Source organism: Schistocerca gregaria, chromosome 1 (assembly GCF_023897955.1).
Source record: "Schistocerca gregaria isolate iqSchGreg1 chromosome 1, iqSchGreg1.2, whole genome shotgun sequence".
Classification (NCBI taxonomy): domain Eukaryota; kingdom Metazoa; phylum Arthropoda; class Insecta; order Orthoptera; family Acrididae; genus Schistocerca; species Schistocerca gregaria.
The window spans coordinates 715,579,895-715,592,628 of record NC_064920.1 but is presented as its reverse complement, the minus strand read 5'-3'; positions in this window follow the sequence as shown (position 1 = coordinate 715,592,628).

The following is a 12,734-nucleotide window of genomic DNA, read 5'->3' as shown; positions in this document are numbered from 1 at the left end:
CAAATTTAAAGTACTTACGAAAGTAAAATACGTAATATCCGTTCTGAGGAGTAAATGTTGTTTTAACTGATTTAGTGAGCAGGTGGCCAAAGTTAGAGATTCATGACAAGGGTTCTGAGGTCATCAAACTATGTCTTTTAGTTCGTATTTTTCATCAATATAACTATGGCGAGTTTCTCAATGCAGTGGACTCTCCACGCCTATTCAAAACGTCCAAGGTGGTACTGCAGTGGCAGAACACGATCTTCATCATCATCATCATCATCATCATCATCAGTTGTCTGCTATATTAGCAGGTCCTTTGCCTCTCCATTTTCTGCGATCCATTGCTTCCTTCTAAAGGCTGCTGTAGGTTGTACCGTCCATCATGTCATCCAGTATCTGGAATCTCTTCCTTCCTCGCTTCCTTTTCCCTTCTACATAACCTTCTAAAACTGTTTTCATCAGTCCGTCATTCTTTCTTAATTTATGCCCAATCCAATTTCTTTGTCTTCTCTTTACTACATCTAGTAACTGTCTTTTATCTCCCACTTATCTCAATACCTCGTCATTTTTTACTCTGTCCATCCAACTTATTCTTTCCATCCTCCACCATGTCCAGATCCCAAAAGCCTCCAGCCTTTCTATGTCTTTCTTCCTCATAGTCCATGTTTCAGCGCCATATAGAAGAACACTCCACACAAGACATTTTATGAGTCTTTTCCTGAGTTCTCTCTCCATACCGCTGCAGAAAATTCTCCTTTTCTTAACACGACCTTAACAAACCTGGAAAGAACTTAGGGGCACTACAAAAAGCTATGTACTACGGGAAAGAATGCAAATTCAGTAAAATATTTTTAATAGTATTTTACTCTTTTAAGATACAAATCATAAGTCGGAGTGTAGTAGAGATTCAGGCAGCAACGGTGAAACAGAGAGGAAACAATGTCAGTGAAAGCCAAAGAGATAGGAGGTATTGATGATCAGAGACAGTGGCAGTAAAAGGGAGAGAGAGAGATGGATGGAAAATGAAATGATCATATGGCCGATAGTTCCCAGGCGGAAAGTTCGGCCGCCAGGTGCAAGTATTATTGAGTGCGACGCCACATTGGGCGACTTGCGCGTCGACAGTGGGGATGAAATGATGACAGCACAACACCCAGTCCCTGAGGGGAGAAAATTTCCCACCCCATCTGGGAATCGAACCCGAGCCTCCGTGCATGGCATTTCAACGCGCTCACCGTTTTTTGAAAAATCTCATTTTGTTCGCTTGTGTTCGTTTCAACTGCTCGCGGCGGACATCGTAAGCCATCCGGTTAAGTTCGTTGTTGATCGATTAACTCAGTTTTTTTACTACAGAGGGAAGCTAACCCTCTGACCGAACACGCTGAGCTACCGGTCCGGCACCGTTCAGCTATGTTGTTCGTAGCATTTGTTCGGTGCGGATGTCCCATGACACCTGTTCAAGTTTAGTGTCGAGCCATTGACTCAGTTTATTTATTTTTATTATTTTTTTATTACAGAGGGCAGCTAACCCTCTGATCGAACACGCTGAGCTACCGTGCCGGCATCTGTTGGGGCAGACAGATGGATGGAGATAAAAGAGCGCTGGCGCGCGAGCGAGCGAGCGAGCGAGCCAGAGGGAGGGAGGGAGGGAGCGAGTGTGAGGGCGGGAGAAGTAGGGACAGAGGGAGCGAGCGAGAGGGAGGGAGATAGTGACAGTGGGATGTTTTGTAAATAATGGGGTGAAAAGGAGAATGTGAGGGAGAGAAACGTATAGAGAGTGACAGTGATAGGGAGATGGCTGAGAGACTGGAGAAAAGTATTTAGAATGGTATATTAAAAGAGCGCGAATGTGTTCGCATGGCAAAGTTTTTCGCGATGAAGGCGGAAAGAGGACTGATGCGGCTGGTTCCCCATTTTACTGTCAGTGATCTGAAGAGAAACATTCCACTTCTTTACGCTCAGACAGTATTTTTTCGCTTGTATTAGTCATGATTGACAAAAAAGTATATCGAAAAAAATACGCTGTTGTGATTGGAGTCTAATTGGAGTCACTCATCACACTATATCTACATCTACATTCATACTCCGCAAGCCACGTGGCAGTGTGTGGCGGAGGGTACCCTGAGTACCTCTATCGGTTATCCCTTCTATTCCAATCTCGTATTCTTCGTGGAAAGGAGGATTGTCGGTATGCTTCTGTGTGGCTCTAATCTCTCTGATTTTATCCTCATGGTCTCTTCGCGAGATATACGTAGGAGCGAGCAATATACTGCTTGAGTCCTCGGTGAAGGTATGTTCTCGAAACTTCAACAAAAGCCCACTCCGAGCTACTGAGCGTCTCTCCTGCAGAGTCTTCCATCGGAGTTTATCTATCATCTCCGTAACGCTTTCGCGATTACTAAATGATCCGGTAACGAAGCGCGTTGCTCTCCGTTGGATCTACTCTATCTCTTCTGTCAACCCTATCTGGTACGTATCCCACACTGCTGAGAAGTATTCAAGCAGTGGGCGAACAAGTGTACCGTAACCTACTTTCTTTGTTTTCGGATTGCAGTTTCTTGGGATTCTTCTAATGAATCTCAGTCTGGCATCTGCTTTACCGACGATCAACTTTATATGATCATTCCATTTTAAATCACTCCTAATGCGTACTCCCAGATAATGTATGGAATTAACTGCTTCCAGTTGCTGACGTGCTATTTTGTAGCTAAATGATAAGGGATCTATCTTTCTATGTAATGGCAGCACATTACACTTGTCTACATTGAGACTCAATTGGCATTCCCTGCACCATGCGTCAATTCACTGCAGATCCTCCTGCATTTCAGTACAATTTTCCATTGTTAGAACCTCTCGATACACCACAGCATCATCTGCAAAAAGCCTCAGTGAACTTCCGATATTATCCACAAGGTCTTTTACGTATATTGTGAGTAGCAACGGTCCTATGACACTTCCCTGAGCCACACCTCACCTGAAATCAGTCTTACTTCGGAAGACTTCTCTAATAAATAAATAAATAAATAAATAAAAATAAAAAAAATGTCTCTGAGCACTATGGGACTCAATTGCTGTGGTCATCAGTCCCCTAAAACTTAGAACTACTTTAACCTAACCGACCTAAGGACATCACACACATCCATGCCCGAGGCAGGATTCGAACCTGCGACCGTAGCTGTCGCAGGGTTCCGGACTGCGCGCCTAGAACCGCGAGACCACCGCGGCCGGCTAGACTTCTCTCCATTGAGAATGACATGCTGCGTTCTGTTATCTAGTAACTGTTCAATCCAATCACACAATTGGTCTGATAGTCCATATGCTCTTACTTTGTTCATTAAACGACTGTGGGGAACTGTATCGAACGCCTTGTGGAAGTCAAGAAACACGGCATCTACCTGGGAACCCGTGTCTATGGCCCTCTGAGTCTCGTGGACGAATAGCGCGAGCTGGGTTTCACACGACCGTTTTTTTCGAAATCCATGTTGATTCCTACAAAGTAGATTTCTAGTCTCCAGAAAGGTCATTATACTCGAACATAATACGTGTTCCAAAATTCAGTGTCGAACAAAAATTAGTTATAGCAATAAAATTTTGAGTGTATTGGGCTACAATAAAGAGAGTATCAGGAGTTAACACATCTTACTAGCGAAAATACAGTTCTACACAGTGCGGAATAATCACTGAGTAGTTGTCCGCCCCCGGTAGCTGAGTGGTCAGCGCGACATAATGTCAATCGTAAGGGTCTGGGTTCGATTCTCGGCTGGGTCGAAGATTTTCTCCTCTCACGGACTGGGTGCTGTCCTAATCATCATCGACGCGCAAGTCGCCGAAGAGGCGTCAGATCGAAAGACTTGCACCAGGTGAGCTGTCTACCAGACGGCAGGCCCTAGTCACACAACATTAACATTTTTACTGAGTAGCTGTTTCTTCGTATGACAGCATAGTGAATTGCTGCAGTTTGTCATCGACATAGCCGGCTGGTGTGGCCGTGCGGTTCTAGGCACTTCAGTCTGGAGCCGCGTGGCCGCTACGGTCGCAGGTTCGAATCCTGCCTCGGGCTTGGATGTGTGTGGTGTCCTTTGGTTAGTTAGGTTTAAGTAGCTCTAAGTTCTAGGGGACTGATGACCACAGATGTTAAGTCCCATAGTGCTCAGAGCCATTTGAACCATTTTTTGTCATCGACATAATCTTCACCTGTTATTCTGTAGGTGCTTAGTTGTAAATAAGACACGGACTGGCTTACCGTCTCACAGTACGTTTCTGAATCTTCTGTAACTTACGGAGTCACTGATTTCAAAATTAACTACACTCCTGGAAATTGAAATAAGAACACCGTGAATTCATAGTCCCAGGAAGGGGAAACTTTATTGACACATTCCTGGGGTCAGATACATCACATGATCACACTGACAGAACCACAGGCACATAGACACAGGCGACAGAGCGTGCACAATGTCGGCACTAGTATAGTGTATATCCACCTTTCGCAGCAATGCAGGCTGCTATTCTCCCATGGAGACGATCCTAGAGATGCTGGATGTAGTCCTGTGGAACGGCTTGCCATGCCATTTCCACCTGGCGCCTTAGTTGGACCAGCGTTCGTGCTGGACTTGCAGACCGCGTGAGACGACGATTCATCCAGTCCCAAATTTGCTCAGTGGGGGACAGATCCGGAGATCTTGCAGGCCAGGGTAGTTGACTTACACCTTCTAGAGCACGTTGGGTGGCACGGGATACATGCGGACGTGCATTGTCCTGTTGGAACAACAAGTTCCCTTGCCGGTCTAGGAATGGTAGAACGATGTGTTCGATGACGGTTTGGATGTACCGTGCACTATTCAGTGTCCCCTTGACGATCACCAGAGGTGTACGGCCAGTGTAGGATATCGCTCCCCACACCATGATGCCGGGTGTTGGCCCTGTGTGCCTCGGTCGTATGCAGTCCTGATTGTGGCGCTCACCTGCACGGCACCAAACACGCATACGACCATCATTGGCACCAAGGCAGAAGCGACTCTCATCGCTGAAGACGACACGTCTCCATTCGTCCCTCCATTCACGCCTGTCGCGACACCACTGGAGGCGGGCTGCACGATGTTGGGGCGTGAGCGGATGAGGGCCTAACGGTGTGCGGGACCGTAGCCCAGCTTCATGGAGACGGTTGCGAATGGTCCTCGCCGATACCCCAGGAGCAACAGTGTCCCAAATTTGCTGGGAAGTGGCGGTGCGGTCCCCTACGGCACTGCGTAGGATCCTACGGTCTTGGCGTGCATCCGTGCGTCGCTGCGGTCCGGTCCCAGGTCGACGGGGACGTGCACCTTCCGCCGACCACTGGCGACAACATCGATGTACTGTGGAGACCTCTCGCCCCACGTGTTGAGCAATTCGGCGGTACGTCCACCCGGCCTCCCGCATGCCCACTATACGCCCTCGTTCAAAGTCCGTCAACTGCACATACGTTTCAAGTCCACGCTGTCGCGGCATGCTACCAGTGTTAAAGACTGCGATGGAGCTCCGTATGCCACGGCAAACTAGCTGACACTGACGGTGGCGGTGCACAAATGCTGCGCAGCTAGCGCCATTCGACGGCCAACACCGCGGTTCCTGGTGTGTCCGCTGTGCCGTGCGTGTAATCATTGCTTGTACAGCCCTCGCGCAGTGTCCGGAGCAAGTATGGTGGGTCTGACACACCGGTGTCAATGTGTTCTTTTTTCCATTTCCAGGAGTGTATTTCGGGAACTAAGATCGACAGATGGATGCAACAAAAGGTATGTTTATTGTGACCGCTGATAAAATTTTTATTGGAGTTTCGAAATAGTTCGAAAACCCGCTAACAAATGGTGCTGTACATCTCGTACAGTATGAGCGTGCTCAATTAAACACGTTCTCCTCAAAAACTATTTTCAACCACATCACAATATTTTCGAAATGTTCTCCACTCGCAGTACGGAGGAGACGCAAAAGAATAATGAAATTTGCCATCACATCTTGTAGTGTCTCAACGGAACTGATCGTTCTGAGATGCGGTGCACAATTTATAGGCACTATGTATTTAGATTACGGAGCCATCTGTTTTCGAACTATTTCTAAATTTCTTATAAAACTGTTACAGCATTCACAATGAACATAACTATTCTTTGCACTCGTCTGTCGATCTTGGTTTTCGTGCTATTTAATTTCCTAATCAGGGACTCCTTCGCTGGATATCATGCAGTACACAATATACACCTGAAATCTAATCACTTCAAGAGCTACAAACTACTAAGGTGGTCCCATCTGGTTGATGATTTTCAGTTTTAACATTCACGGTTATGATAAGCGTCCCGTGTCTGAAATTCTTGATACGGAAAAATCACCTAAACATTTTTAGTTCATCCTACAAAGCAACTGATTTTACTGGTAGTAGATAGTTTCTCAGAACTGTGTCATCGCGTTCGTAAGTTTCAGACGCATTGCTCTGTAATATGACTTCGTTCACAGGAAAATTTAGCCAACTTTAACCGGCCTGCCAGATACGACCTACTGTTTTGAGGTTATAGTATGAATTTACTGTTGTAAAATTGTGCAGGCTGCAATCCTAAACCTAGCGAAAGTTCAATAAAATTCGTTTTGCTAATATTTTGTAAATATTAGTGTGTCTGCAACTCACCCAGTCGGAGCTTCCTTACAGACACCGATTCAGCGCATCTGTTGCTTGTTACCGTGGAAACAGTCACGAAGGATGGAGCGGAAGGGAGTGGGAAATCAAATTTGTCAATGTTAAGTGACGCAGTTTATGCATACAAGGTAAGAGGTGCATTTAAACGTGCTTCTGTGCAATTTCTCTCCTGGAGAGTCTGTGGTGTCGGGATTCTATTGGTGAGTGATACTTTAACAGAGCATTAAGCTACTGACGTTTAGTGAGTTGTATTGACTCCGATGCGAAATGTGAAGTTGGCAGCGATTGCTGACGTTAAGTTTTCTACTCTGTAGAGGACACTGATCTTTACTGAACCAGTACCTTTGTAATAGAGTTCTATAACAAGTATCTCCCTTAGGCTGAATCCGTTTCTTGATACCTTTAGGAATCTTGCGTGCTACTGTTGCAAGATAAGTAATTCAGAGGTTGGCAAATAGGCAAAATGATGCGCCGGGTTTGTAATACATTATGTTACTAGTATCCTGGGCATTTAATTTTCTGTTTATATTACTGAAACAAATAAAGGCTCTGACGTAGCAGCTAGTTGAAATTCGAAGCCCGAGGCTTCCATATTTGTGAACCGATTTACTTTGAAAATCATTTCCCTGCAAAAAAGTGATCAAGTTTTTATAAAATAAATTCAGCGCTTCCTGCATACTAAAATAACACATAGACTAATTTCACATGATCGTTAATTCATGCTTCACCATGACTCTTCAGGTTATGTGTAAGTTTCCTAAACACCTTACCGTGCTTATAAAAAATTGTAATAAAATAATATACATTGATCTACATGAACGAGTAGCATTTCACATTACTTAAAAGGTAGTGTGCGAAACATACAACTTCGTTTATCTCACAGAATTGTGATTAGATACTTTCCATTTGTTAAGCGACTTTTTTTGAGTAGCAGTGGTTTGTAAAGCACTTCAGAGAAATCACAGATCAATATTTAACATATAGAGATGAGGTAGATACACATTATTTGAACAGGTATATTACCCCCACATGTAATCAATACATTATATGACCTCAAATTTGTTATTAATTTTTATTTTTCAGTTTATTTATTGACCTGCAGGAAATAGTTCAGAAGATCACTCTCATTTACTTTGCTGGCAGCAATATTGTGATGAAGCTCCTTAGTCGCTAGATGGGACACGCCCATATTAATCTATTAAATGCCCTGTGGCTCTCTGGAGCAAGCTGTTTGATCTGATACATGTCCAGCGGCTCGCAAGTCAATCACTGCGCTCTTTTACTGAAGCGGTTTCTCATTCGGCCCCAAAAGACTGAGTGGACCAGCTGCATACCTTTCCTTACCAGAAAAGTCTGAAGCGGTTCTCGCAAATCTAACCTGACACATGTTCAAAAGTACTCACCAACACGAAGCTCGATATGTATGCACAAATGAAATGAGCCTACAAATACGATATATTTCTCACTTAAGTACTCTTTGATTTTCCTTCACTGGACGAACAGGGAAGCTGGGATACCCGTCCGCGTTCTTTGCTTAAAACGCTATTTCATTAAAATTTCTTAAACTTACCTAACCCCAGGTGCGGCGTTTGTGGTCTCATTGTGTTTGAGCTCATAAAATTTAAGATTTGTACAAAAGATGAGTGCCACACCTATTGGATGGTAGGAAGGCCGTGGTCCAAGGCATAATTCTTTGCCTAATGTTTCGTCTTCCAATGCTGAAGACTTCATCAAACTCCGCAATAATAGGAGCGGTCTGATGACGTCATGAACTGACCGTTGCGTAGATACAAACACCAGAACATTTAGTAATTAAGTTTATTAGATTCTGTAATTGCTTTTTGAGTCATTCAAGCCTCTGATAATGTCTCCAGCATTGGAAGACGAAACATAAGACAGAGAATTATACCTCGGACCAGGGCCTGATGCTCATAAAACAAATATCGGCAGTTAAGCAAAATAATGAGGTATTAGAAAAAAAATCCATTAAATTTCGGCTACACGATAAATCACTCAAACTTAAAGGCCCTCGATTCACGTAAATAAGCTGGGGTTGGAATTACGAACAACATAAATTGAACTTAAAGTGATGGGAAGGCAAACCGAGGACTGCGTTTAATTGCCGCAATACTCTGAAGGTGCGAAAAATCTAGTAAAGATACTGTTCATACCAATGATCGTCAACCTTTTTTGGTCAAAGCCCAATACTGACACTGTGGGGTGGAACCCGGACCGCATATATATCGATATTATTATTCATTGGTTACCTACATAAAATAGTACTATTATCAGCCTCCAGTGGACTTGATAGTCTTATTGTAAGGGTGTGATTAGTAGGTCACCGACCTCCAAGTAGTGATTGTTACATATAAGCACCATTTGGAATACTTTGTGTCGAGCGTTGTCTATTTCAGATCGGTGGCACTAATCGCCTGGTGAAGTTTTGTTCTCTTGTCTGTGTGACTGGGTGATCGACTTGCCACAACAGTTGTACGTACGTTTAAATGCATTATACACTATGAATATGATCACACATATTTACTAAATGTTCTGATGTCATTTTTCTTCTAGTCTTTGCTCTGTGTTATAAGAGCCTTATTAATTTAATCTTCCATTCTACAAATATATACCATATTTGAAGATGATCAGCTCTGTAATGCGCACTCTCGAATCCATGTACGCTTCTGTCTCAAAATTCATACCGTAGCAGCTGATTGATACGAGTCGTGTACACCTGTGAGTTGTCATAACTGGAAGATAAGCAATAAAACATTCTCCTCTCACATCCTCTAATCTTGCATAGACTACGCTACTTACTCCTCTAACTACGAGATAAGATGGGATCTTTACATAGCTCATAAGTGAATTCAAAAGGTCAATAAAAATTTATCACATTTTACAATATAACTGCCTCCGTCAATACTTTTGCTTGTTTCTGACAAGGAAAACTTCACTTCTGAGACGTTCTTAAAGTAAGTTGACGTTTCTCGATTAGACTGTTAAATGCGATACTGTGAAATGAGGGCAGCGCAAATACATGATTCGGGCTTCAGTTTGACGACCACTGGGCTACACGTGGCTTGTCTGTCCTAGTCTGGAGTATTCCTGCGTGGTACAATATCCTTCTGATACAGGAATGCCAGAGGACATGAAAAACAGTTGGAAGAAATGTGGGTCGTTTTGTATTATCGCGAAACACATGAGATGTACGCCGGATATGATATGCGAGTTACTGTGACAAGCCTTGAGACAAATGTATTTTGTGAGATCTTTTCGGGACATTTCGATTAACATTTTCCTCCGAATGCACAATTCGTTGACTCCTAAAAGAGAAGTAACAGTCCTAATAAATTAATAGCAATCAGATCTCGCCCGAAAGATTCATTTTTTTCACAGGCAATTATAGAGTGGAAGAGTCGAGACGTAGTCCTAAGGCGGTTGTGTGTACTGTCTGCCCGAAACTTTAGTGTGGATACCAGAGTGATCACGTAAATCTAGATGTGGAATGCCCATCTAAAAGTGCACCTCGGATGAATAAATCTTTTTCTTCTTCTACCACCACCACCACCACCACCACGACCACCACTGCTGCTGCTACTAGTGATAATCATTTTATAGTTGAAGCTCTTCCCTTGAGCACATTTTCATTTAATACGTAATCAGAAAATGTGGTTCTTCCTTAACACTTTCGCTGCGGCATCGATGCAGAGGCGCAATTCTACAGTGTGGCGCGGCAACGAGCGAGTGCGGGCCGGTAACACTGAAACGGGAGGGAGGACTTGAACGTCCGACGGGGAAAGCCGCACGAACCGTGACAAGACGCCCCAGACTGCGCGGCTACCCCGGGCAGCTGCCTTCTGGTTTCTGTACAAATTGTAAATAGCCTTTTGCTCCCTGTATTTTGCCATTGCCACGTTCAGAATTTGAAAGAGAGTATTCCAGCTAACATTCTCAAGAGTTTTCTCTAAGATTACAAATGCTATAAGGAGATTTCCCTTTCCTTAACCCAGCTTCTATGATAAGTCGTAGGGTCAGTAGTGTCTCGCGTGTTCCTACATTTCTACGGAATCCAAAGTGACCTTTCCCGAGGTCGGCTCCTACCAGTTTTTCGTGTTAGTATGTATCGGTAATAAAACAAGTAAAACGGTGTTGGTTCAAAGGCAGAACTACATTTCCTTGTTGCATAGTACCACTGATGTCTTGGATGTCACTCCAGTAGGGACTGCTGCCTTTTATAGACAGGTGCGCATGTGGTGTGCCTTCCTGGTGCAGAAGAGCCAGCTGGAAGCGACTGCGCGGCGGATGGCGGGCGAGGAGCGCAAGGCGCGCTGCCTGCTGTGCCAGCAGCTGGTGCCGTACGCGCTCCAGGACACGACACCGCTGCTGCGCCACCTGGTCGACCAGCACCCAGACCTCAGCGTCGCGCCCTTCGAGAGCCGCTGCCAGGTCGACTCCGGCACATGGCAGGTCGGCGCTCCTCTCGGCCTCCTGTGTCATTCCAGCGGTTCTCACTGAGGTCATTTATGTCACATACACTACTGGCCATTAAAATTGTTACACCAAGAAGAAATGCAGATGATAAACGGCTATTCATTAGACACATATATTACGCTAGAACTGACGAGTGATTACATTTTCACGCAATTTGGGTGCACAGATCCTGAGAAATCAGTACCCAGAACTACCACCTCTGGCGTAATAACGGCCTTGATACGCCTGGCCATTGAGTCAATGGCATGTACAGGTACAGCTGCCCGTGCAGATTCAACACGATACCACAGTTCATCAAGAGAAGTGACTCGCGTATTGTGACAAGCCAGTTGCTAGACCCCCATTGACCAGAATTTTTCAATTGGTGAGAGATTTGGAGAATGTGCTGGCCAGGGCAGCAGTCGAACGTTTACTGTATCCAGAAAGGCCCGTACAGGACCTGCAACATTCGGTCGTGCATTATCCAGCTGAAATGTAAGGTTTCGCAGGGATCGAATGAAGGGTAGAGCCACAGGTCGTAACACATCCGAAATCTAACGTCCACGGTTCAAAGTGCCGTCAATGCGAACAAGAGGTGCACGAGACGTGTAACCAATGGCACCCCTTACCATCACACCTCGTGATACACCACTATGGCGATGACGAATGCACGCTTCCAATGTGCGTTCACCGCGATGTCACCAAACACGGATGCGACCATCATGATGCTGCAAACAGAACCTGGATTTATCTGAAAAAATGACTTTTTGCCATTCGTGCACCGAGGCTTGTCGTTGAGTACACCATCGTAGGCGCTCCTGTCTGTGATGCAGCGTCAAGGCTAACCGCAGCCATGGTCTCCAAGCTGATAGTGCATGCTGCTGCAAACGTCGTCGAACTGTTCGTGCAAATGGTTGTTGTCTTGCAAACGTCCCCATCTGTTGACTCAGTGATCGAGACGTGGCTGCACGATCCGTTACAGCCATGCGGATAAGATGCCTGTCATCTCGACTGCTAGTGATAAGAGACTATTGGGATCCAGCACAGCGTTCCGTTTTACCCTTCTGAACCTACCACTTCCATATTCTGCTAACAGTCATTGGATCTCGACCAACGCGAGCAGCAATGATGCGATACGATAAACCGCAATCGCGATAGGCTACAATCCGACCTTTATCATAGTCGGAAACGTGATGGTACGCATTTCTCCTCCTAACACGAGGCATCTCAACAACGTTTCACCAGGCAACGCCGGTCAACTGGTGTTTGTGTATGAGAAATCGGTTGGAAACTTCCCTCATGTCAGCACGTTGTAGGTGTCGCCACCATCGCCAACCTTGTGTGAATCCTCTGAAAAGCTTATCATTTGCATATCACGGCATCTTCTGCCTGTCGGTTAAATTTCGCGTCTGTAGCACGTCATCTTCATGGTGTAGCAATTTTAATGGCCAGTGGTGTGTTTTGAAACGCCCCAACTCTCTCACCAAAAGCTATAGGGTATTTCCGTCAAACTTGAATCACGAAATACGGTAAGAAACAGCGTTTCACAGTACAATTAAGGTAAGAAAGCTGAATGGGACCTGAACTCATACAGCCGAAAAGTGTGAGACTCCTTCTAGTC